This window comes from Nipponia nippon, unplaced genomic scaffold, assembly GCF_047370975.1.
Source record: "Nipponia nippon isolate SJK-2023a ecotype South Korea unplaced genomic scaffold, ASM4737097v1 scaffold_3, whole genome shotgun sequence".
In the NCBI taxonomy this organism is placed as follows: Eukaryota; Metazoa; Chordata; class Aves; order Pelecaniformes; family Threskiornithidae; genus Nipponia; species Nipponia nippon.
The window spans coordinates 99,473,187-99,494,734 of NW_028262347.1; the positions used below are offsets into that span (position 1 = coordinate 99,473,187).

General features: G+C 41.0%; 1 protein-coding gene across 8 annotated transcripts in view; it reads right to left on the minus strand.

The window, feature by feature from the left end:
- Positions 1–21,548, minus strand: part of ZMIZ1 (zinc finger MIZ-type containing 1) — a 364,625-nt gene that overhangs the window by 209,583 nt on the left and 133,494 nt on the right. The window contains exon 4 of one of the 8 annotated variants that reach the window (XM_087765609.1): positions 18,033–18,135. The exons of the other annotated variants lie outside the window; for them this stretch is intronic. The gene's annotated coding sequence lies outside the window, so the exon portion shown is untranslated. The remainder of the gene's footprint in view (positions 1–18,032; positions 18,136–21,548) is intronic. 8 annotated transcript variants of the gene reach the window in all.

Below are 21,548 nucleotides of genomic sequence, written 5' to 3' on the forward strand. Positions count from 1 at the left end.
ACAAGCCAGAGTCTCGGTCAGGACTGCCCTACCACTGCGGCTCCTCAGAGCTCAAGCAACAATGTGGATACACTAATGTTTTTGTTACAGAATGGTGTTGTAGCAAAGCTACTGAGAAACTGGAGGATGATAGCATTCTGCTTTATTTAAGAGACAGCAGTGTCAAAGCAATTTTTTTCTAAAACTTTTTCGTTCTTAGGAAATTTGAAAGACTTTGGATTTCCAGTTCATTTGAGATGGAAACTCAGACTGCCTGAAAAAAATCCTATTTCTCATACATTTCTCAATTGCAAAATAAGGAATTTTCAAGGTCTTAAACTCACTGTGTGTTCTGTTATGAACACAGGATGACAACATATACGAGAATAATCAGAACATACAGAACATTTTAAACATGTTACCGTCATCTTTTATGATGCTAAGGCACTAATAGGCTTAAAAAATGTTAAAAGAAATGCTGCTTCAAATAACAAAAGCAGAATGCTGTTCAGATTCTTATGCTTAATATGTCTGCCATTCACATGGAAGCGTGTTGCCCAGTCTTCTCTTCTTAAATCACTTCTGTAACTTCAGTGGTGCAGATTCATTGGGAATACAAATGGTTGGGGGACACACACGGGGGACAGAACAGAGTAGAAGAAACCAAAATCGTTCTTCAGTTCTCAAAATGCTTTAAAATATGTTTTATATATCACAACAAGTTTTCCTTTGTTCAAAACCCAAAACGTGCATTTTTTTTTCAGGCATCATTAATTGCCACTAGTACTGTGCAAACCTCCAAACTCTCAGAGGTTTGGGCTGGCTTCCAGAAGCTGACATACTTACCAGCATCTCTGTGGTCTAGAAATCCTGAGAGAGTTTCAATTCTTCCTGGTTCCCAAATGGTCACAAATATTTCAAGAATGGCCTTTTCTGTGGTATTTCTCTTTCCGCTTCTAAACAAACCCAGCAGTTCAGAGGCATGTGAAAAATGCTGTAAAATGCCTCTTGTACCTTCCTCAACCACCTAAAAAGCATCAAAGTTCTGGATAAACGTTTGCTTTTTGAAGCAGGACACACAACGGTAACCCATGACAAGCATTATGAATGCTCTTGCAAAAGTTCACCTCCCACTACAACCCAAACGGGAGCATCTAAATCTCTTCTTCCTGGAGTCGCAAAATCTTGTTGCACTTGCACCTCTTACAACGAAGGTCAGAATCTAGCAGAGTCACCCGCTATGCTATCTCATTTACAAAAAGAGATATCTTTTTCCGTATTTCCCTTATAGGAGTTATTGGAGCCAATAGCCGATTTGTACCTTTAACCTTCTGATAACCTTGCAACAATACCACCGCCCTGCAAGCAACTGGGCCTTGCTGTTCATTGATTTCAGCAAGAAGCAGGTTTTGCGCAAGGACGCATTATCTTCCCAAGACTGAAAAAGATTTATATAATGAAACTTTGATAAAAATCAGCTCTTGAGAGCAGTTACAGGATAAAGTCAAAGGTCTGAAAAACTCTAAGAGAGGCAACAAACAGGTTTAAAATCACGTTCGATATAATACCTACTGAGGCCAAAAAATTTCACTGTATCACAACTAATTTCAGCTGATGTATGTCCCTACGCTTGGCCTCAACTATAGACCCCTTCTATCTGAGAAATTAGTTCAGGGATAACCTGAACTTATTCTGACCTCGTAACAGAACAGCAATAACAAGAACTTTATTTCACAAAGAGAGGAAATGTCAACAAAAATAGGTTGCTTTAAAAAAACGTAGAGGCTTTTGCTGCCAATGACGCACAGTATTTTCCCCTCCCCCCCTAAACTGTTCACAAGTACGTCACAGCAGACTGTAATGATTTCGGCCTTTGCTGAAACACGTTCCCACTGAAAACCATCACTGCATCATCACCCTTCTGTAGCAAAGCCTCTCAGCTCAAGGCTTAATGTATAAGGTATCATAGAGAGACCACTACTACAAAGTCTGTTCTGTCAGCAGCACTGCTTTTTGGTTTACCTTCATATGTCAGCCTGTCATTCATAGCAGGTCAGCAGCTGCTCAGTGAGCAGCTCTGCCAACCCTGCTGCAGCAGAGCAAGCTTCCGAGAAAGGGACCAGACAGCTTGAGGTGAAACCAGCTCAGCCGTCCCAAGACAGGCCATGCTTCCTCATGAATCGCAGCCATTAGTCACGCTTATACAATACAAACACCGCGTATTTGAACAGCAGCGTGCTTTGCTGGGGACCAGCTGCATGCTAACTTTTACAAAGGTGCTCATTAAAGCCTCCATTTCCTTTTGTCTTCTGGATCTCGTAGTGCTCCCATGCCAGCCTGCTTTTGAAAATGACACTTACTGCTTCCATGAAAGCTTTGGCTTTTGGAAGAATAAGGTGGGCTGTCTAAGCAATACTTGGGGCCTTTCCAAACAGCTGATCATAGCCGAAAGTCAGCGTAGTTGCAATATGGCATATCCCCACTAACACAGACAACCCACAATGGTTTTGTTGCATGATGGTAAACGCATTATTAAACCTGCCTGTATTACAGCAATGCTGTAAGCTAATGATCAACGTTTTCTTTATAAATATACCAAACCCAACCACCTGTGCTTACAGTCTAAAAAGACAAGAAACAAAAGGTAGTGTTATCACTCCTCTTTTAGGCAGCGGGACTGAGTGACTTCCCTAAGGTCCCACAGCTATTGAAGCAGTATTTTGCCAGTGCCTTAAGCACAAAGCCCCCGTCCCCACCGCGACACCACAGGACACCTTGCTTGCTGGCTTCGGCAATCTGATCAGCGGTCTCTGCTGTCGAAGAACTGCTGCACCGAGTGCTCTATCTAGTGGTTCTGGGAAAGTGAAAAATCCCAAGTTTGTTAGTAAGCCAATTAGCATCTTGCTAACACCACCTTCATATTTAATTATATTTAGGAAGTAATTATCAGCAAAGACTTTAGTCAATACCCTCACTGGTATTAGCAAAGTCACGCCCAAGGAATAAACACGGACAGCATAGGAGTATCATTCAAAGCAATTTGAACCACATGAACATTGCATTGTATTCATGTCAGGTATGTTCTCTTTCTGCTGTCTTAATTTTTCACTTTTTAAATTACTGCATCACATGACTTCTTTTAAAAGCTTCAACAAATTAAACAGCTTGACAGAAATAGTATTGGAAAGGAGACTCCTGGCTCTATGCAGGAGCATAGATTAGACTGACATATTTATCCTTTCTGACATTATAAAACAATTAAAAAGTAATCTTTCTTATGTTATTTTGAATTAAAGTGTTATTTTATAATTAAAGAGTCAAGTCCTAGAATTAAGTGACTATCAGCTGGAAATCTTATTTCTCTCCCTTTTTAAAATTTGGTAGTGTGTTAGTAGCAAAAACCTTGAAAAATATAATTCCAGTGTCCTGACTGCCATAAAAGAAAAAAAAGCCCAACCCCAAATCAAAAACACTCTTCTAAAAATCACCCCACAACTCCTTATATAGAAAAAAAAAAAAAAAATTGCTCCTCCACATTTGTAAGCTTTTCCAGAGAAAAGCTGACAGAGCTGCAATCAGAAGCAAGTCAGGTTTTCCTCCCAATGACATGCAAATCCATGAAATTTCTAATATTAAACCCTGCAAAAGACAGAGCTGAATTCCCACAAATCAACTGCACTGCTAATCAAACTCAGCATAGGCAAAGAGCTCAGCCTGTGGCCAACCGTCCTGGCAAAGCCCTTGTGACACGCTGCGTTACACAACGAGCTCTCCATCCACGTGGACCAGCAGCTTCTCCGCACGGCAGCGTCAGCAAGTGGCCTGGATGCAAGTCAGTGAACTGGAAGGGAGCGTCTCCCATGTGAAGTTCCTTTCCAGTGTCAATGCAAGCATGAAGGGTATCAGTTCAAAATGAGATGTGAGCTGGAACAAGAGTTTCATCACATGGAATAAGCCACTTACTTCCCCAAAGCAGCATGAGCCGTGCTTGTTAGCATGTACGTGGGTAAGTTATCACTTTGATCGGCTACTTCTGAATGACAAGCCTTCCCCCGAGGAAGCCTATATTGTGACCGCAACTTAAATACACAATTTATACACCAATGCCATAGAAAAATCTCTAGTTTAATCTAGGAGAAAATATTGGAAATAATCATATATTGTTTTTCATATTTTAGAATGCATTTGCAAAACTCTTCAAGGGCTACACGGTCACTCACAGCAATTATTTCTCTGAATAAATAGCAAATTTCAAGTTTGGGGTTTTTTTTGCTGGCAAGAATCAGACTAGACAGGCGACAGAGTGAAGGAACCTTTTTGCAGCTGAGTGGGGCACCAGAGCCCAAGAACAAGGTTAAAAAGAAATCCCTATCTCCATCAAAGGCTAGCGTTCCAGAAAAAAAACCTGCTACCCTTATTTCTATTATTTGTTTTACGATAATATCTATAAGACCCTTTGCCAGATACAAAAGCAAACTGCGACAAGCATTCTCCCAGCAGAGATTTATAATCTAATAACAGGATATGGCATAGGTGAAGAGACTTGTCCAAGGTCACATAGTAGATACACGGCACAAATAAGGATGTCAATACTTCCTGACACACTCTGTAGTCCCTTGCCATCTAATTCACATTGCCTCCCTACACCTATGATGACAAACAAGCAAAGAACCTATTTAGGGCAGCAGGAGGGGGGGATGATCCTACACACGACTACGAGCCTATTTTGCTGATGAAATAAAAGGTTTCTGTTTATCTTTAAAGGGAATAGTTGCAGGTAAAGTCTTTATCTGCTATTACCACAAAATCAGGACAAATTATATTAACAAATTTAATTTTACATCATAAATTTAATTTCACAACAAACGTATGTAAAAATCCTTTTACCTTAAGATTAATACTTAAAAATTGCAAAATCTACACCAATCTTCCTTTTGTGATATTTGTTGCTGCTAATTTTCAACAGACATGTTTTAAGGAGATCTAGAGCATTAAGAAACATAAGCTTAACTATCTTCCTTCCCTGCCTGCCTTTGTTTACCATGTAAATTGCCACCCACACACTTTCCCATATAGAGCACAGTGGGGTACTATTCACCAACACAGAGCTTCAGCAAATGCAGCTCCTGTCCCCAGCAGGAATAAGGTTATGCCTGGAGTTCACTCTTTAAGTCGCATAAATTTATCTGGGGGTAACAGGAAAAAAGTCTGATAAGAGTCACTGAGCTAATCCAACTTATGCCTAATGGACTTGAGGGTGGGGGAATGGAGGGAGATGCAGAACAGAAAAGGCACAGAAAATAGATCATTTCAGGGAAAGTCATTTTAACCCCATGAATTTGTATTTTACTGGGGTTCCTTAATGACACACATAACCTAAATGCTATACTATGCATCCAAAAACGCATTAAATCAAGAAGCTGAAAAATAACCCAAAGATCCAGAACTATATAGGTTTTAACTCCTCAAAGCAACAGGAATTGTTGACAAACATTTGAGGGGTCTTGTCTTTTAGAATATTATTTTCTTTCTTTCAAAAGCCTTAACAAATGCTATGCAACCTCAAAATCCATTTATGAAGTGCTGTCCTATGACCATACAGACACTCAGCGAAGGCACACGATGTTGCTGACTTTCTCAGATAAGCATCAACATTCATATTTTTATGCACTCAACACCCATCTGTGCGCCTGCGAGCCGGGGGTTTATCATATGGGAAAGGAGCTCCAGGAGCAGCTCGCTGCTCTCCACCTCCTGTGGGAGCTGCGGGAGGGAGAGGGAGTAGGCAAACCTTCACATGCCTCAGTTTTCCTTTGGTTAAAGTATTACCAGCCCCAAGAGAATAAAAACTAAGACCTCTACGTTGCTGTACACCACAGCCTGTGGAGGAAAAAACAGAAACACACACACACACACCCCACCACCACAAGCTTTGCACAGGAAAAAATATTTTATTCGAAGACCTCAATGCAAGGTTACTGCAGAAGACGACAGGCACTAAACACAAAACCAAAAAAAACCCACCACAACCACACAAGGACAGAGCAGAGAGAAACAGGACCACAACATTCTAGCATCCCCATCTGTGATTTATCTCCTTTGAGAGGTCCACATGGGCACACATGCGCAACCAAAAGCTCTACTTTCCATCAGAAGTCAAAAAAAAAAAAATGCATGTTGTACAAACATACACATGCATCACCACGTGTACATGTTTACTAAAGCTATGCTCTTACATTTACAGAGCAAGAAAAAAAATACTGAATTAAACCATACAAAAACTTAATCCAAAGTGTATGTCTGAGGATTTCCAGGTATCACTTCTCCAGTTATCTCAGCAATAACTCCTATAATTTTGAGTTTCCATGATGGGGGTATCCCTTGCAGGTTTCAATTAGTAGCCTTTACTGTCTGAAAGTCTTTACTTTAATCTAATTTTTTTCCCTCCAGTGAAATGTTTTGCCATTAAGCAAAATGGAGGATTAGGAATAATAACAATTAATGGAGCAAATGTTTGTATAATGAAATCATGTTTGTATCAGCAGGCAAAGCGAGAGACTCAGGACAGCCTTCTCCACTCTTGATTTTATACTGTGCAGCCTCAGATATTACAGGAAAATAATTTAGAGTGAAAGGTTATCCTCTGGCTCCTGATCTGGCATTGTGTTTACTAAGGACAAACAGAAGTGATGTTATCCCAAGTGACATGTTAGGCAAGCTTAGAACTTATATTTTGTTCTGCCTCTTTCTTTCTCCCTCCCTTTAAAAGGTTTGCGGAAATATGGATTTTTAAGAGGTCTGACCACCAAGGAGTTTTCTGGCTGAGGAATTAAGAAATTAAGTTTCCGATTGTCTAGATACCATATTCTTTCAGGGAGACCGTAGTGTGTTTTTAGGTCCCTTTTCTGAAACATCTTCTTTTAATATCAATTTCCTGTTATTCTTTTCTCAAAGTGTTTTATTCTAAGCACCAGAATGGATCTACAGATTAGACTATGGGCTTACTGCATAACCAAAGTTTCACAGACAGCATACAACAGTTAAGGGCCACCTTCTAACTTCGATGTAAACAGTTACATGGGAGATACGCAGTGAGACCAAAGCTGATGGAAAATTTCAGAGTATTCCCTCAAAACCACTCCTTCAATTAGTCCCAGGTTAGCTTTGCCCCCGAAGGGGTATCCCCTGCGTACAATGTCTAAGGAAGCTGCAGAGACTGATAAAATCCCCACAGAGGAAGAAATGAGGAAAGGTTGGTTCTCATTGAGAATTTAATGCTGTTCTTTTCAGTAAAAATCAGTCCTTGCAGAATGGACGGAAAACAGCCTGTGCTGTATCAGTATCTAGTAAGGGTCTTGTTTGTAGTGCCAAGATAACCATCTCTGTATGGAAGAAGCTGGACTTGGGAGTTTGACTGGTCGAATGTTAGAATAAAGATACTAATTTTGAAGGGAAGGAAAAGTCAAGAAAAAGCTAATTCAATTATCTTCAAAAGAATTCAGTGCATAGCTCAGAAAACACTGGCAGAAGGTAGATGCCTTTACCGCAATAGGAAGACAAACGAAAATACATATGGAAAAGGGAGCTTGCCTTCTTGGCAACTTCACTGCGAGTCCTAGAGGCCTTTGTTATCACAGTCAGAAGTTAGCAAGCTTCAATCCAGTTTGCTACCACTGAAGTTTTAAAAGATACTCTAGTAGTCTTTCTTTAAGGTCTAAAGGTCAAATTGGTTCTGATCATTAATTTCTGATACTTGGAGAGACTAGTAACATGCAATATTGTAAAGTTTGGCTAAAGCAGTATTTTCAGGAACTCTGCTGGTTTACTTGTGAACAGCCTCCGTCATTTAATTTCTATCCTCTCCCTGCGAGCAGGTGGGTAGCATACCCAAAACACTGCATTTGAACTACACAAAGTGTGTGCACTTCACTAAATTTGACTTCTCTGCCCTATTAAGTGAGACCACTGAACACTGCTTTTATAAAATACTAGAGCATATCATGTTTATTTAAAAAAAAAATAACCAGGAATGACTTCAGGGTAAAACACTCCTTTTCTCTTACCTCCCAGGGGGCTGAATAATGGGTCACTATATAATTTCTTCTTACTGTATTTGCCCTGGAGCTGGAAGGCATGGTGTACGCTCTGGGCTGTATTTTTCATATGCTAAAAAATTCCAACAAATTTAAGATAATATGAGCACACACATGCATGTAGTATACTTCGTGGATTCTTTAAACTATTTTAAATTATTTTTCTTTGGAGTCACGAAGACACATCTAGATTTAGTTCCGTTCTGCCAGCATGCATGTACAATGTATTTATTGAAAGTACTATGTCTTGTGAGATTAGGGTTTGCTTATGCTTTCACTTAAGATCACTGACATTAGTATCTGTAGATTAGATGTGCAGATCTGCTCTCTCCCAAACCCAGACAAATTTGCATCTGAAGCTCCAGTTTGGACCCAGTGTACTCTAATTAGCAGCAAAAAAGTACAACTTGCACACTAGTATAATCACAGATGTTCAGCAGAAGAGTTAAAATGTGGACATACTGTCAAAATGAGATCTGTGATTGCTCCTCATTTGGATTTCCTTCATAGCACATGCTGGAGGGCAGCAGTCCGCAACTGACACCATCGCTAACGTCCCTCGTGCACAACCCCTAGCAGGCATGCCAACATGGCAGCTGGCTTCTCCGAGTCCCTTGCCCTCAATGAAACCAACTGAGGAAAGCAGATAGCCAGCTGCCATGAGCTCTTCCACCAGTAAGGAAGCCTGGACGCGGACCATCTCACGGTCCCCGTAACGCCTTGGCATACAAAGGTTTCTGTGCTAGCCTTTGCACACTACAGTTCCCATGCAACTTCCACGACAAAGGACTTCAGAGAGTTTAAAGAAAAAACAAAGAGAGTAACGGGGTCTCTAGGGACATCAGCTGCAAAATTGACTTGTCATAAAATTAGTTCTCTCAGCTATCCACACAACAGTCTGTCTTTGGCCAACAATGTGTGCCACAACCACATGAATTATTTTTATGGATGAATAGTGTTTTATAGTTCGAGTCTTCTGAACTACCCACTGAGTTGAACTACTCCGTGCAACCAAGTTCTTTCACAAATTCCAGCCATGATTTGGCTGTTCCTTCTTGAATGGTCCAACAAAAAGATTCGTCATTCATAAATGCACACTGAAGAGGTTACCAATCCCTTTCTAATGGCAGTTTGGGGATTGCTTACCTTTTATATGTGCTATTTCCTTACTCGAGGTGTATGACTGGACACAAAACAAGCAGTACTGTTGCTACTCTAACTTCATAGCCAGCAGAGAAAGAACATTAACTACGCTGCCTACTCTCCATCCTCCCTTCTGTCTCCCTCAAAAAAAGCCTCAAAACCAAAAATATGTTTCAATATACATTTTCATGAAAACTACTTATGCTAGAATCTGTGGAACTCCCTCACTCACTGACACTGTAACAAAGAAGCCCTGCTTATCCTATCCATGTACTTCAGAAAGTGTTATGACCCTAAGCATAATTTTATACTTTTAGTTGAATATTCTTGTGCTACTCAACAGCTTTTATCTAGAGCATATTCTCAAGCACACATACACAACATTGTATTGTTAATTACTCCATTGGTGTGAAAGTCTGTCAGGATTCTTACCTTTTATTTTTTAGCCACTTCCAAGTACTTTTTGTCCGAGTCTGAACCGGGGAGCAGGGAGCATAAATTTCTATTAATCAATCAATGATGGCAGTGGTGGTGCGCTCTAGTTTTTCATTCTGACTGCAAAGCAAAATTAAAAGCTATATTTTGCAAATTTACGCATTATAGATTGTGGCAGCAGCTGGTGGACTGCTGCTGAGACAGACCGTCTTTTCCCTTCCAGTCCCCTGTGACTGAGATGGAAGAATTACAGGACAGCACTAGCAGCTGCTGCTGCTGCCCCAGAAGCAGCAAGCCAAGGTCTCTGGAAAAATAATTGGGGAGGCGGGGGAAGGGAAGAAGGGGGACAAAGAAGTTGGGGAGGGGCAGGCAGTGCCAAGGCTGGCTGCACAAACAACACGCTGCACCTTGCCCTCAAAAGAAACAATTGAGCTGGTTTGGGCTTCCTTCAGTAGACACAAGACTCTTAAACCACTATGAGACTTTGAAACACTAACAATTTTTGATAAGGGCTTTTGGAGATTAAACAAAAAGTGAGCAAAGGCAATATTCCTTCCAGTCCGGTGACTGCAGCAGTTTGCTCTTGAATCCACTAAAAATAAAGCATAGCATAATGAGAAACACCCTTCCTTGCAGCTTTTGAAAAGCTTTAAGACAGAGTAATTCTACAGAGCACTCTACGATAGTGCAGGCACAGTCTAGAAGTCAATTCATGCCCCGTCTGTCTCCTGTAAAACAGGGATAACCAAATCCCTTCTCACACACACACAGTCATGAAGATAAATAATTAATGACTCCAAGACATCATGTGCAAACACTAAAGACCACTCATTTTATTAGATAGATATGAAAGTGGAACTAGCAGAAATTATGCCGGTTTGTGAAAAAACTGCTCAGTGCAAAAATCGGCTGACTTACGTATTTGGTCACCTAAGCAGCGGCTCAATGGCAGGCAAGCAATGGCTATTCAAGCTACTCACCACACTAAACATAAAGAGCGTCCCAACAGGGCTGAAAAACACAAACAACATCTACCCACATCTCAAAACCTGAATGAACTTCACCCCAAAGCTTTCACGATTGCTGGTGGACCTCCCGGGTTCAGCAGCTCTGTGCCCACAGCTGACCTCTGGGGCTCTAGTGCCCCACCGAACCGGACAGCAACAGGCCGCCCTCCCCAAGCGTTCCTGTGAATACAGAGCACCCTTTACAACAGTAACTTTTAGTTTAACAGAAGTAACCTATGGATGCTCATTTTCAAGAGATAACAACCTATTATACACAAACCATAAATGGGTCATGTGTGTCTTGCTGTTCCTTCTACCAACAAACTGAAATGCAAGATATCAATTGGTCCAGTGGACACTGCTTCATTTCCACAGTGGTGGCAGAGACTTCCAGATTAGCCACAAAACAGATTAATTGAAGAAAACATTCAGCTATTTTAAAAGAAAAAAACGCCACCACCGCCACATGTGTAACCTTCTATGCTCTGTACACAAAGATTTAATAGAAAGACATACATTCATAGTTTTATTCCTGTATGGGAGAATATGCTTCAGTTTAAATACATATCTTTTAATTGCAGGACTCATTGCTGGTCATTTAAAAAAAAAAAAAAAGGAAAAAAGAAAGAAAACATCAAATCATCTTTGAATTAATCTCATACACATAAACCAAGAAATGCTTAAGGTCAGAAGAAAGTACTGCTGGCTGAAACAGTTTTCATTGGTTTTGTTGTGTGTCAGAATCCCTTTCAAGATAAGCCCAGAACTCTGTATACAAAACCAGCACCATTATAAGCAGACACAGCCTTCTTTTAGGAAGCTAAGCCAGTGATTGCTATCTGAAAAAACAGCTTTTGATATATCATCAATTTCCTGAAGAACATATCAGTTTATTGAGCGGGTTTTCAGACTCTTGTATCTCATTTGATAGCACTACGCCTCACTCACTTTTTTTTTTAATTTTGAAAACTAGAGTTAAAATATTGAGATGCCTGCAGAAGGCATTTGCTTCCTCAAAATCTAACCACAGGTACCTGCTGCTAAGATTATCAGGGACTCAACCTGTTAAAAAGTTTTTTTAAAAAAACTAAATAAACCCTTCTTCCTTGGCATATTAGATCCTACCTTGTTTCTAAATCCAGAGAGTATCTAGTCAAAACACTTGTACATGTGTCTGAGATTAAGCCCACTACCACTTTTATTTTTAATGCATAACAAAAGAACTCTCAGCAACATTAAACCATTTCTGCTGCTACAAGTGCTTCACAACTTACCACCCAAGCCCCACTCTTCAGGCCACGCTACCTACGAGGCTACCTTATCTCACAGCAAAGGTATTTGCCTCACAGTGCTTGCTATGCAACTTCCCTCAAATTTCATTCTGTGGTAATCTTTGAAATTAAGTCCAAGTTCACTAAAAACCATACCTAGCTAACCCAAAAATCAGTTGTTTACCTCAGTTTAGGTCCTGGTGCATGAGAAACCACCTCACTGAAAACGTGGCCAGAGTTACAGAATCGCAGAATGGCTGAGGTTTGTGCCCATTGGTTCTTGTCCTGTCACCGGGCACCACTGAACAGAGCCTGGCTCCATCTTCTTTGCACCTTCCCTTCAGGTATTTATATACATTGACGAGATCCCACCTGAGCCTTCTCTTCTCCAGGCTGCACAGTCCCAGCTCTCTCAGCCTTTCCTCATATATGAGATGCTCCAGTCCCCTAATCATCTTCGTGGCCCTTTGCTGCACTCTCCCCAGTACATCCGTGTCTCACTTGTACTGAGGAGCCCAGCACTGGACACAGCACTCCAGGTGTGGCCTCACCAGGGCTGAGCAGAGGGGAAGGATCACCTCCTGACAGGATCACCTGCTGACAATGCTCTGTCTGATGCAGCCCAGGATATCGTTAGCCTTCTTTGCAGCCAGGGCACATTGCTGGCTCATGTTCAGCCTGGTATTTACCAGGACCCCCAGGCCCTTTTCTGCAAAGCTGCTTTCCAGCTGGGTGGCCCCCAGCATGTCCTGGTGCCTGGGGCTGTTTCTCTCCCCAGGTGCAGGACTTCGCTTTTCCCTTTGTTGAGCTTCATGAGGTTCCTGTCAGCCCATTTCTCTGGCCTGTCCAGGTCCTTCTGGATGAAGGCCCTACCCTCTCTGGTGTTATCAGCCACTCCTCCCAGTTTTGTGTCATCTGCAAACTTGCTGAGAGTACGCTCTGCTCCATCATCCAGATCGCTAATGGAGATGCTGAACAGTCTTACAGCCAGCATTGAACCCTGGGGTACGCTGCTAGTTACTGGCCTCCAACTAGACTTGGTGCCACCGCACCAGCACTCTTCCAGGCAGGCAGAGCTGAGGGAGCCAAAAATAATGGCATAGAAATCAAGTTACTCTTCTACTCCCACTAGGGGCTTTGCAGATCAGAATTGATTAGTATAATAGTAAGGCACAACTGGAAATAGATGTTTCCTAGCTGGTCATGTTCTATCAAAAAAAAAAAAAAAATCCTTACATAACATCTAGTCCCAAGAGCTGTCACACTGACATTTACCTCTAGGATATGCATTTCTTACAAGTCACTCAGGCTCTTACTCAGCCTTTATTCCTAGGGCAAGGAAATTGGTAAGGTTCAGAGAAACAGTGTAAATATTTGCAGTAATACTGATATAGCCATATTTCCAAACCAAAAGTTTTAGTCAAAGCATCTTTTTCTATTAGAAAAACTTGTTTTGACTTCAGTTTTCTGTACAGTTTGACTTGACATCTCTTGTATCCATGCATTACAAAAAAAAGTTCAGTCATGACTTCAAGGTGATAAGGATTAGAGCATACGTTCAGCATTCATGCCCATTTATAGCTTTGTAAGTGAGAACACAGTTGAGGACAAGTACAAGGGTTAAATTACACAAGAGCCTTCAGTGTCCTCCTAAAAATCTTAACCAGGTAAGGAACAGGACAGGTTTTTCCCTCCATAATTCATTAGGAAGGATTTATAGAATGGCTTGGCTTATTGCCACAAGGCAACCAAGGCATATGGCCTCAGAAGTCCCAGCATCACACACATGGAAAAATAGGATCAACAGAGACCAGTAAATAGGGTATAATGACAACCTGCACCCAGAGCAGCCTATTTCAGGTATTGATTTCATGTGGCTCTATACTGAAAACACAAGCTAAGGCAGGCCTCTTCCTAAGCAGCAGTTCTCTAGTGACATCTCAGACACTCAAACATTATCTGAGGTCACTCGTCTCGGTGACTATACTATCTCCCTCTCCTCTCCCCTTTTTGACCCAAAGCCATTTTTGAACTCAACCTTCAGTCTCTCCAGTATGAAGCCTTTGATTCTTCTAGGGGTTTGGGACCATGATGGAGAGGTAGGTACTGTCTGCTGTTCTTTGTGTATGAGTGCTTTTTGCTCTCCCTCTATTACCTCTTTGTCACTCACATTTATTTACCCACAATTCACTTGTTTCATCTATTTAACAGATCGCTATACCCATATGTTTCTTCCCCTCTTGGCTGGGAGGCCACCGTTTCACAACACAGAAACTTAAGAGAACCATCTACTTCATGAAAATTAATACAGCAGATGTTTCTCCTTTGCAGTAAGTTAGCTTGGTGTAAGTGGTTTTACACCTGCTAAATATAAACACATACGGAGGTATTTAAGGTATTCTGTCATTCACTCCACTTTTAAAGATTGAGAAGTCTCAAGTTCAAGAACATGAAAAGTTTGTTTTGAAGATAGCATGGCCTTACCACACGCACATTTTCATAAGACACTTGAAATCACAGACTGTGCCTGTACTTCATGTTTCATAAACATACGTGCAGTTTCCACACTTGAGCAATTATTTCACATTCCATACAAAGGGTATTAGAAATACGACACCTGGGCTCACACATTTAGCCTGATGCTTCAGGCTGATAATGCACTTCGTGCACGTATGTGTGCATGCACGTTGCCAAAAAAAAAAAAAAAAAAAGTCAACTGCAAGCTTGCAAAAGTAAGAAAGCAGACATACTGCAAAGTACAGCATCTCCATCAGAGAACGTTACGTCTAGAAATATTACAATTCTGGTAGCTTGCATAGTACATTCATGTTACAAGTAGGAAATTGGTTTTGCATGTATTTATATCCAAAGAAATAAATTTACCAGCTACAGAAGATACAGGCAAAACCTTCCTAAAAATGCTGGATGTTGCCACAGGTATATTCCTGACCAATATCAAAAGTGAATCCAATCCACTAAACTGTTTGCAGAAGTCTAGCTACCTTTATGCAACCAAAGGAGTAAATCTGGTCAATTCCTTGGTTTCGTGTATGAACCTGTAATGTCACCAGGTTAAGAACCAGAGTAGTTACTGGTTACTCATTATCTTTGATTAGGCATAATTTGAGACTAATATCTACAATCCTGCACAACACTGTAGAGGAAGGGAATAAACATGGAAATGACACTCCACAGCAGACCCTATTTCTAAAATACCTTCAATTCATCATTAAGGTTCATTCTGAGCAAAGAATTTTCATTCTGCAAAGAACTGGAAAGTGAACTTTATATCAGTTCAACTTTAGATAAACACTGCTAATACTTAAAGCCCTTTGACAACGTCTATTAAAAGAAAAGTTCTATTTATGCCAGACCTATTACTGAGGTTCCCTACTGAGGAACATAATAATTTGCTGGATGATTACTTTATTGTGTAATTATTCAGAGCTTATTATCTACACACCATCTCATAAGCTAATGTGGATTGTCCTACAATCTTCCTATCTCCCTGACCAGTCCTTACAAGAAGCTAGAGGCACAAGTTGGTTTGATAAGTTTCTGGACCAAAACCATAGCTGGCAATGGTTCAAACTGATTGCATCCAAAAAGTCACAATGAATGCAATGGCCAAGGATAGCGAAGCCCGTACTCCAGATGTTTGCCTTCAATAAGCTGGGAGGAAAACAGGCTTTACCTGTGCACCACCAGTGAGAGCACCACGATTGTTTCAGTTGAGAAAGGCAGATGCTGAATTATCTAAACCTTAGTGCAAGAAAGTGGTGTAGCCTCAGCAAATACATTGAAAATGCAGTACAAGTTGCATAGTAACATTAAGTGCCAAGCCACTGTTTATTTCTAGTGTGCATAGACTACAGTAAATACCTGGTATACAGTATTGTATTTGATAAACAACAAAGATCTCTCCCATCCTGAACTTCATGGTATTGCTCCACGATAACAAGCGTGTGTCCTCTATTTAGGAAAAGGAGTCCCAGAAGATTTCCAATGTTAGTTCATTTAATGATATAGCTGGAATAAAGCTCTCTCCACAAGCCCACAGCCTTATGGGTTCATACATACTTCCTCAAGAGCAAAACTATTACTTTTTGTGCCACATTAGAAAGAAAAATGTGATTTAAATCTACTTTTATCTATAAGCTTCTGGAGAGCTAGTATACAGATGTACATTTCTTGTACTTGCATATGTAATCAATATTTTACATTTTCTATTTTTACTTTAAAATGACAGCTCATAGGAGTAATTGCTAACTGCACAGATCAGTAGAGACCCACTCTGAAGAGTTCTTTGTCTACGGACATTTTTCAGGAAAGCCCACTGCCTTTCACTTGAACAAACACCCAAGAGAAATGGCGGGGCAGAACTGGCTTCCTGCTGTACATTTTAAAAAACAAGCTAGTGACAACCAAAGCAACATCAAGATAGAGCAGTCCTCAAAATCTCAACTGAAACTTTATCCACTGTGAAAATAAGCTATATAAAACCCATGAAAATATTAACATAAAAGCTTAGTCTTTTCTCACGTAAAAAAAGACTGAAGAATAACCTATGCCTCTGCTGCTCCTGATATAACTTAAAATACAGTGTGAATAACATTTTAAGTATTGTTATGTACCTCAATGCAGTAGGAACAGAAGACACTCCATACTAGGTTAATCCAGTCATCCATCTAGCTCAGTATTCTGTCTCCAAGGATGACAAGCAGAAGATACTATGTAGGCAGAGTATGTGAGCCTAGCCATTATCTGTAGTTTATTGCTTTTACTCCCCAGCATCCACAGTCAGATGTTAGTGGGAACATACGCTCCCTTTGGCGTCTGTTCATGAACCTGTTGTCCACAGCCGCATTTAACCTGCTGATTTGCCTCCACAACCTCCTACGGCAGCAGGTCTGCCAAGTAAGGCGATTCTCCCATTCACACAGCCAATGCTTCTCTACGAATGTGAGTCTTGCACCATTTCCTAATAAAAAGTTAAGGCTATTTTTGAAAGAAGACCTGTAAAAATAATTTCCAGTACCCTCAGCACTCCTTTCCAGCACTGGTATGCAGCAGCCAAACACACCTCTTGCCCCTGAGACTCTTCTAAGAATTTCCCGTCACATGGGAATGCAGCAAGAAGAAAACAGGAATCACCTTATGGGACTTGGCCCATATTCTAGGCTAGAGAAAAACAAACTCTTCAAATAAGCAGACTGTTGTTGGGGTTCCCCCCCCCGAAACCACTATGAGCACAGAAAGGGCACAGCCACGCGTCCTATTCACATGACGGCCGCTCTGCTGGTTGAAAAGTTTAACAACCCCTGACCAACCAGCATGTCACCATTGCCATTCTCACCACTGGAAGTCAGACATCACTTCAACTTCACTTGCCCTAACTGAACCTTTTTTTATTATTATTGTTGTTGTTTTTATTTTTTTCCTAAGTGTTCACATCACCCCAAAAGCTGTAGTTAAAACTCAGTGAAGGAACGACAAGGGAAGAGTCACATGGTAAAATTTACTGCTTATCAGCCAGCTAGGCTGCTTCTGTGATGATTATCTGTTTTTGCAGAAAGAATGATCCAAAGCTACTATTTACATGTTTAAACTAACCCAGCTTAGTTTGTCTCTAATGGTGCACGGAATAATCATGTGAACTCTCTAGCTAGCAGATCTGAATGGCAGTAACTTCTGCCAGAGGCAGCAATAAGCTGCTGAGAACGCATGCTTTTCACAGCCTAATATCTCTCTCTAAATTCAACCAGAGCTGTCTGAATGATGAGTACATTTGAAAAGAGGTATCAAAATTGTTATGATGGGCCACACACATGAATTTAGAAGGAATTTCTAAGGCACAAAGGGGAGAGAGGTGCCCATCTCCCTTGGTACATTCAATTGCAAGACTGCCCCTGCCTCTTCAGAAGGTTAGCGTTAGGGATCTGCTCTGGAAAACAGTCATCTTGGGGCTCAGCATTTTTCATCATTGTGGACACCCACTGACACCTGCCACAAAAGCCAAATGCTTGGGTTTATGCTTATCTATCAACTGCTCTGATTCATACAGAAAAAAACCCAACCCTCAGTACACCGTTTTCTCTACTTACAACATCAGCCATTTGAGCCATCTGTATCTATTACTCCCCTTTCCTTCGATTACGCTTTCAGCACCTGTTGACAGTGCAAGCAGTGCACAGGTGATATAGTGGGCTGAAACAGAGAAGGAACACTGGTGAGTTAAGTGTAATTTTTTTTTTTTTAAACCCCTAATCTACATATTTGGAGAGGCAAAGAAACAGAGATTATACGATTCACCCTTGACATTCTGCCAGATAACTTCAATCCTGTAAAATGCCCCCTAATGACCTGAACATAATACCATGGTGTTACAGTGTCATTTAAATACTGAAGGGTTCTTTCACTGGCAGTGCAGTCTGCAGACTTAATATGTAATGTACAGGATTATACTGCCACTAAAATATTACTTAGTGCTGCTGGAATTTCAAATTAATTCTGGGAGCTAAATCACTATTCAACTCTGCCTTTGCGGAGATACATTCCCCTGGTTGTTTTAATAACAGTGATTTTAGAACTAAAAGGTTGGTATTGTCTCTTTGAGGCTTGCTCAAACAGAGAAGTGGCCTCTGAACTGTCAAGCAAATTAATACAGTGATGCATGGATGTTTGTGGCCAAGAAAATAATTTGAGAAAAATGGGCTCAAATATTAAGAGAGCTCATAGTGATGTGGCTGATGAATCATTTTATTATTTCACAACAAAAGAAGATACTAGTCCGGTTCTCTATGTTTATATGCACACACACTCATATGTTCCCATCCACCACCACACTCCTCCACAGACAGAAAATTTCTTGACATTTGAGGGGACAAATTTTTGCTGAAATAAATAACACAACTGTTGGTAACTGATGAAACCAATCTATGCCAGCTGAGGATGTGGCTTTCAAGTCATTCTGAGCTCTAGTTTTCCAAACCTAAATAAACAAACTTCAGCTTTTTACAGCTCTGGGTTTCTTCTTCCTGTATAGTTCCTGTTACTAGTAAGTATTTTGTACCTTTAGGTAACTATAGCACTTCAACACTAAGATGGGCAGATCCTTAATGCTATATTATAACCAATGTACAAACTGATTTGCTAACATATGCAGCAAGTGAAGACCAAAAAAACAGAGGATGGGCTAATCTTAAAGGCAAATTTCTCCCCTCTGAAATTTTGCCCATTTTGAACCTTGTGTTTAGATTAGTGTCTGTTTCCCAGTTAAAATACCAGGCTACTCACTTCTACAATGAAGGTTCTTAAATCTGGGAAACATTCCCAAGAAATATTGGGGGGAAAAAAACAAAACAAAACAAAAAACCCAAAACAAACAAACAAAAAACCCCAAACCACACAGCAGTAAATGAGGAACAAGATGGGGCCAAATATAGGGGCTGAAAACAACTTGTGGCAGTGAGTCTGCATTTGGAATAATCAATCCTTCGCCTTATTAAAAGTGTTACCTACTTCTTCATTCATTAATATTGTCCTTGTTTACGCTTGCAGCCAGGCCAAAGATTTTCCCCTCCCTCCGAATATAATTTCCTGCTATTGACAGACACGTTCAAGTGCTGGATGCGTGTATGTCTACATGGCATACTGCAGGCAGAGGCGAGCCTTCTTGGCCACCATCCAAGCCAGCTGTAAATGAGCCAGCTCCAAACTGGAAGCTGTGTAAGCACAATTAGCACAGCAGTAAGCCTGATCTAACACATCCTGCCAAGAGACCGAGCTTATTAGCTCAAGCTCAACACAATGCTAACGATGGATATGCGGCTTCTGGTTTGGCTCCACACAGAACACAGCCAGCTGAAGATGAGCAGACCAAGCTCGTGTCTGCCCACGAGATACAGCATAGGTACGTGTTCTCTTGGAGTATACCCCTCTACTGCAAGGACTGTTCGTTTCCCTCTATATGAACTCCCAAAATGCTCCGACTGCAAGCCAACAGCACCTGAAGGCTGCAAGCAGATGGAGGGAACACGGGTCTCCGGGTGAGAACTTCAGAGGCAGTATGAGGAAAAAAAGGCACGAGGCAGGTGTTGGGAACCAGGTAGGAAACAGGCACCAGAAATGTCAAAGGTGTGAGGGAAGGGCAGGGCAAAGTACTGCAAGACTCTACAACTGATAAAGGGCACTCCAGTTCTACCTTCTCAGCTTCTATCAGGTCTAGGGCAATAACGACTCAAAAAACCCCAAACACATTACCATATAGCAATGTGAAATGGACTCTCTGCACAGGCAGGCATCTGTCCCACCAACCAATGAAGAATCCACTCCATTTGGTGGATGTTGGAACAGTCTGAAAGAGGAACGTGCTCAGAGGAGGAAATCTGGTATCAAACTGGGACCCGAGAAAACAGCATTCCTCTGATGCCATAGTTTGTATTAAAGGAGCAGAGATAGTCTGGTGGTTGGCAATAGTTTGTAACAGAAACTTATGGATTCAGAGCAAAGTGAGACCAAAATCAAAAGGTAGCAATGCAAATCATCGGCGGGGGAAGCATGTTGTAAGAAGAGCACCTGAAGAGACGAGGCATGTTTACATTTAAAAGCATAGTAATAAAACGGTCATTGCTAAGCTGTATTAAACAGAAACCAGCCTAGAGAAGTTAGTGAGCTTCTGCCCACCCAGTAAGAGAGCACATGAGCAAGAGGAAACTCCATTAAAGTGCCCCACTCAAAGGCAACAAAAGGAAACACCTTCTTATCCAACATGTAATTATTTTGTTGAGTTCTCTGCCACCAGACTGGTGCTGTGCCAAACATTTAATATCTTTCAAAGGTGGTGTTCATGCCCGTTTTCTTCTTCCTCCCGCTCTAGTTGTAAAGCAGTATTTTTAGTTTTCAGTTGTTTGAGCTTTCCACTGTACAGGACAGGTATAAGCAAGCGAGAGAAGGGACCCCACGCGGCGTTGCAGACACACTCCGCATATTCACATTCTGCGGCTCAGTTAAGTTTATTTTCACTTGTGAGATTTTAGATTATGTTGTGTATATGGAGGCTTTCCATTATTTCTTAGCTCAAAATCTTTTCTTTGAAAAGCCTTAGTTTGATCCGTGGTGCAGACTATACATTCTCAGCAGAGTACAACTAGTTTAAGTACTTGGCCCTGATCATCAGTTCAGGCTATACACCTGCTGGCATTTCACGCAGTGTTTCCCGCACTCTGATAACACAGATCTCAGTCATACATATCTTTATGATTCAAGGCAGCATTTGAATCACTGATAGGTGCTTCAAAGGAATTTTTTTCCTCCCTTTTCCCTGTCCTTTCATAAACTTCTAAAAACACGAACAAATCAAACCAGATTAATCATACCAGGTTAAGAGATGGACTTAGCCATAGACAAAAGAAAAACCGAGCGCCGAGATTACACTTGCATTGTTCTTTTGTCTTGAGAAGGAAATAAATTTCTCTTTTCCCACTTGAAGGCCTGAAAGAGAGCTGTGCTATCAGAAATATCAAGGCCTAATAAAATGCGTGAAAAAACAGTTACACCTTGAATTTTCTAACTTCAGTAAGATTAAATAGAGGAATTGAGTTAAATACTGTTCAGTATGA